Source organism: Lolium perenne, chromosome 4 (genome assembly GCF_019359855.2).
Source record: "Lolium perenne isolate Kyuss_39 chromosome 4, Kyuss_2.0, whole genome shotgun sequence".
NCBI lineage: Eukaryota > Viridiplantae > Streptophyta > Magnoliopsida > Poales > Poaceae > Lolium > Lolium perenne.
In genome coordinates this window covers 136,671,177-136,677,176 of record NC_067247.2, presented here as the reverse complement: position 1 = coordinate 136,677,176, position 6,000 = coordinate 136,671,177, and the positions used below count along the sequence as shown (strand labels likewise).

At 45.3% G+C, this 6,000-nt stretch overlaps 1 long non-coding RNA gene across 1 annotated transcript; it reads right to left on the bottom strand.

Annotated features, from left to right (window-relative positions):
* Positions 1–2,415: 2,415 nt before the first annotated feature.
* LOC127348649 (uncharacterized) lies at positions 2,416–4,422 on the bottom strand. Its single transcript, XR_007879863.2, has 2 exons — positions 3,901–4,422; positions 2,416–2,778 (listed from the first exon to the last, which is right to left on the bottom strand). It is a non-coding gene; the product is annotated as an uncharacterized lncRNA (long non-coding RNA).
* Between the last annotated feature and the right edge of the window lie 1,578 nt (positions 4,423–6,000).

The window sequence follows — 6,000 nt, the reverse complement described above, 5'->3', positions numbered from 1 at the left end:
AGCATCATTGACTACAACATTAGAGCATCTCCAGTCGTCCCCCAAAGTGTCCCCCAAAGCGTGCCGGATTGAGCACTTGGGGGACGTATTTCGTTGGTGCCGCGTTTGGGGGACGTCGCTCCCCAGTCGCGTCCCCCAAACGCCGCCCCCAAAATTTAAATAGATAGAATAAAACTCTTTACTAATATTTAAATCGGTTCAACATAAACAAAATACATATAAAACTTCGAAAAAACATAATTAAATTACATATAAAATTATTTTAAACTACTACTTCTTCTTCGATGATGGCCTTGCCTCGTCGTCGTCATCACGGTGGCGCTTCCTGCTCGTCATCTCTTCCGAAGAGGCGGTGTCGGCCGACGCGTCGGAGTCCTCCTCGTTGTCGCCGGTGCTCGCCGGCTGCGCCTTGGCCTTGGCGGTATTTGCCTTCGCGTCCGCCTCCGCCTTCGCACGGGCCACCGCCGCCTCCTCTGACCCTTGTTCCTCCGCGTCCTCCTCCACGCCCAGCCATTCCTCCGCGCTGTCAAGTGGCGGGAGGGAATCATCGCCGCTGCTGGGCGTCGGAGCTTTCTCCCACCAATGGCGCCATCCAGCAGGCTTTCCCTCGCTGGAGGTGTCGGACGAGAGCTCGGAGATGTAGCTCATCGTCGCTGGAGGTGTCGGATGCGGCCGGTGAAGATACAAAAGCACTGACGTACGGGTCTTATTGAGCGCGGGACGGCGGCGCAGTAGTCGAAAAGAGCAGCGGTTGCTCTTCCGAGGAGTCCCGACTCCATTCCGGCGGTTGCCGCGTCGTCGACGCGGTTGCCAATGCGACGGTTCCGCTTCCCGGCAACTGCACCGTCGCTACGTAGGCGGCGGCTGAGCTTCCGAGCCGCTGACGCGTCGGGCCCGCGTCGGTTCGCCTCGCTTTTCGTTGTGTCCGGCGTGCCCGGAGCGTCCCCTGTGGGACGGGGACGGGCTCGGGGCGCCGGACACCGTATGGGGGCGCGTCGGACAAAAATAGGCTTTGGGGGACGCGGCTGGAACGGTTTTTTTGTCCGGCGCGCTCCAAATCCCTTTGGGGGACGCGGCTGGAGATGCTCTTAGCATGGAGTTGATCTACACAAAACTTTTATTTTTCTAAATATAAGCATATATACTTAAATAATATTAAACTATGATTAAGAAAAGTATAAGTGCCAAATATTACACCTAAGATGTACGGAAATCTTTTGTAGACGATGGTTTTCATGTACGTACCAATTGAACCCTTCTTTTTCCTACCATGCCCGTGCGTCGAAAACGAAAGATAAAAAATCTTGAAAACAACAATAAAACTACATCTTTGCAAAAAAAAAAAAGAACTATGTGTATAAAGCTGAACCTGCTTTGCTTTGGCACTCTACACACGGATAGACGATGGCCGATGATCATGATTTTCGATGGAGTCGTGGTCAGACACTAATCCTCTTTGTTGTGTGCATGAATTTTCTGTTCTTTGTGTTTCCTTTTGAATTTTGTTTTTTTTTTCTGGTCAAGTTGACGTAGAAATCCAGTTTTGAGAAGCAGGGGTTAATGGAGGGGTTTTCTTCAAGATTACAACATTTATCTTCAAATACAGTTTTACAAATCCACTTCATTTTTTTCTTAAATATTACTTAAAATAACAATAAACTATAATTTAACAATTTAATTGTAATTATTCTTAGGTATGTATTTCTTCCAGTTAACTGGAAACTCGGTAACACCGGTTGTAGCTCTAAGACAAAGGAATGCCAATTATTAGAAAAGTCAGGCTTCTATATAACCTCCACCAACAAAGAAAATGAAGCACAAAATCTGGCAAACCATGCTCTTCATGGGAACCAATCCACGACAGCCAAATGAAATGCTTTCACAACTCTATGTCACTTCGTATGATTCTAGTAGTAGGGTAAAATCATACAAATTCATATTATTCTAACTTCATGTTCTTGCCCATCCTTAGATGCATTGAAGCAAATAGAGGCCTTCTTCATTATTTCCCATTGTTTCATATGACCAAGCTGAGTGCACAGTGATGGTATTTCCCATTGTGTCATGGAACATTCAAATGTCAAGTTATGGAAGTTCAGGACATGCTCCCAGATGCATTGAAGCAAATAGAGGCCTTCTTCATTATTTCCCATTGTTTCATATGACCAAGCTGAGTGCACAGAGATGGTATTATTCTTAGTCAGGTACTCAAGTTCACTGAAAAATCTATGCCAAAAATTCCGCTGATCAATGCATATTTCATACACCATCATTAGATCTGGACATTCAATGACAAGTGAAACCAACAATTTCTTAGTACTTAAAGCACATTATTTTATCTGCCCAGTCGTTGCATATGAGCCATCATGAAATTATTTACGAGACAGTGCCAAACACACAGTTAAGTCTTAGAAGTCATCGACTGAACATCACTTACCAAATTGGATAAGGTAGGTATAACACATTATCCACAACAGATGTGAACTTAAAGGTGAGATACAATCCAGTGCCTAGAGAAGAAAATAGGCTGACATACTCCTTGCTCAAGAAAAAATGGGTATCACGCATGAGGAGGCAATATTGCACGGTACATGAGATATTAAAGAAAATAGGCTCCCATACTCCTTGGTCATAGGTTGTCCACCGATTTAGCTAGCAAATTTTCACCATGTGTGCTACCTCTAGAATCAGCTTTTAGGCAACGGGGGCACCACCGTGCACCCCCGATCATCAGCTCCCTAGCTCCGCCACTGTTTATGTGCCACCTTCAATCACCCCCTAGCATTCGCCAAATTGGAATAGTATCGAGCATGAATTAATGTCACTGGCATTTGATCCATGAAATCATTCAAGTAGTTTTAACAGCATGTGATGCATACAGTGTGCTTATGCCTGATTCTGATCTTGAGAAACTCATTATATGGTACGACAAGACAAACATCTCAAGTATTTACTAATAATAAAAGCAAATTGCTACATCAACTTTGCATCATTCTTTAACTTAGGTTCCTCCCATGAGTTGGCCTCTCGATCATTACAATCGTTGTGGATTCCTCTGAGCTAAGATTATCCTTGCAGTTCACATTTCGCCCAAGGCATATAGCATGAAAGAATTAGCTGTACTTCTAGTAATGTATATGCAAATTGTAGTAAACTAATCATTTGGTCCACTGCTGCTCACACAAAAGAAACATACACGAAGAAGTTGGGAAAACAAATGTGAACCATTACAGCATCTCTAGTGGAAGGTGTATACGAGGAGGCCTATATTACAATATAGACTGTCGTCTGAACAAAAAAAAATAGACCTTCTCAGCTGTTCAGTGGAACATCATCTAGACTATTATAATCTATCTTCTATATTTTAATAATATCTTATATCTTATAACTACCATTCAATTGCTATATTCGTGAGTTATCCATCTATACAAGAAATAAACAGAAGGTCAAAATTCAGTACAGGCAATCGTCCAACAAAATTCAGTAAAAGCAATCATCTAGCATCTATAACAACTCAGTCAAAGTTCAGTATTGCAATCATCTAAATCGATGCAAACAACAACTATGCAAACAGCAGCATCCCAGGAAAATAGCAATGCAAACAACAGGACAGAATTCAGTCGAGTAAGCAGCTTCTTAGGCAACTTTAAAGCAGAAGCTTCTAGGCACACGAACACCACGGTGGTATTCAACAGCAACATTCAACAAACCGCAGTTTCCCTTGAGGCAAATAGCAATGGTCTCTTCTCAATCGATTCTAGCACCGATACCAAGCAAAGAGCCGCCTCCGGTTGGTCCCATTCCACTTAATGCTAATGCTATAAACTATGCACAATAATGAATCGATTGATCCTTGCATGTACTGGAAAACTGAATCTAGCAAAATCAGCGAGTGCTTACCGTCAAGCTGATGACATAGGACGACGCCAGCAGCACGGGAAGCACCTGATCGAAAATCCACAACTCGGATCTAAGGTCGTGGCTTCTCCCGTATGCCTCTGTCCTGGCCGCCAGAGGGACACCTCCTCCAGCCATTGGACACTCAGATCCATGAAGCACACATCGCATATGGGGTCAAAGATCGCTCCTACCTCTCCACTCCCACAACGCCATGGATGACAACCACGCGGTTCTGATCCCCGCAGGGCCTCGTGGTGCTGGGCCGCGCCGAGCGAGGCACGTGCATCAGAGAGGGAGGGGAAGAGGACGGATGAGACGACCCATGAGGCGCGCGCAAAGTCGGGGTAGACGCGCCGTCGGAGGAGGCGGAAGGCCAGGCAAGATCGGACCGGGGGGAGGTGAGGACAGAGGAGATGCCGCGGTGAAAAGAGAACTCAGCTTACATGAAAAAAAACCAGTGGGACGAGAGGGAGAGTCGGGGAGGAACGAAAAAAACCGGTGGACGAAGAGAGGGACGGACGATGGGAAGGATTGACGACGGAACATCCAGATTCTTTTTAGATAGTAGAGATTCCCATCGTTTCAAATTTGTTGACACAGTTTTGGTCAGATTTAATTTAGATAAGAATGTATCTAAATGGATTTTAGTTTGTAAGTTCTTCTGTTTCAGAAAAAACAACTACTGCGTCAAATTTGTAACGAAGGTTACATGCGTAACCGTTTCTATGTGTTACTTTTTTTTTTTCCTTTGGGGCTTGTTTGGTTACATAAAACTCGGCGGGATCCCGGTCTTTTCCCGGGAAGATTTTGTCCCTAGTTTGGAGGTCGGGAAAATAATCCTGGAGGTTTGCTCCTGTTTCCGCCTATTCCCGGCCAGGAATATTTACCCGGGGAAGTTTGGGTCCAACAGCCAAACGAGTCCTTAGTGTGTCACTTCTTCGGTAGTTGCATGCACAACTCAAGAAGCTCCCTATCAAAGCGATAAGAAGATGACATGTAAATCCAACTTAGGAGGCTAATTAAATTTGATTTACTTTCTTGTCAGGCGGTTGCTTATCTTCATGTGATGTGTTGGAAATATAAGCAAATATCCATATGAAATAATCCGTACAAGTAATTGATAAATCATGACTATACAAATAACAAATAAACTAATCATGCAGACAGATCACATCTAAACAAGAAAAATCGATCACATCTACCGTACAAACTAGAAAAAGAAACTCTAACAGAGACTGAAAGAGAAACGACAAGATCACATACTTCACAGCAGCTTCGTTGTCGCCCATGTTGAGGTTGTCGAAGAAGTCGCTGAGGTCCGGGAAGAAGTTGTCGTTGTGGAGGAACTCGTCGTCCGATGACGACGTCGTGATGCCAGTAGTCGCGCTGGAGCACTCACCAAAAACCTGATTGCCCCTCACCCGTACAGGTTCACGAGAGAGTGTGGTTCCGAGGCCTCATCGTCCCGGCAATTGCACGCCGACGGACGGGATGAGGATGGCGGCGGCGCAATGAACTGGAAACAGGTAGTCGCGTATGCGTCTAGTATATGGCGGCTAGGGTTGCGCAGAGTCTTATGTAGTGCGGTTCGGGAAGGTCATGGGGTGCAGCCCACGTCCGAGTCGGCACAGCCACGATCCAGAAAAACCGGAAGGCAAAACGGCTGAGTAACGCGTCCGTTAATGACTCAAAATTGATTACACAATAAATTTCCCAAACAGCAAAAAGATAAGCTCAGCTCGGCAAGATTCCCGCAACCCGGGGCGGGCGGCGGAGGAGGAGGAGTGCACGAGGGCTCTCTCTCTTCTCACTCACTTACTAGGACTAGAACAACTCACCTTATATACCACTCCAACTCTCTCCCAACTAGCAATGTGGGACTAAACTTTAGCCCCCCAATAGTGCTACCACTGATTTTTTGAATGGGCCATGTGAGTTTCAGAATTTGATAATGGCCCATGGACCAAAGGTCAAATGCCCCAAATTCCAACATGATGGACATGGAGGTCCCACAGATTACGCCCAGCGAGCAGTATAACTAGCAAGTGGCTTTTCACACGTACGTTAAGCTTTAAAGGTAATCACATGTGTGGAATAAAG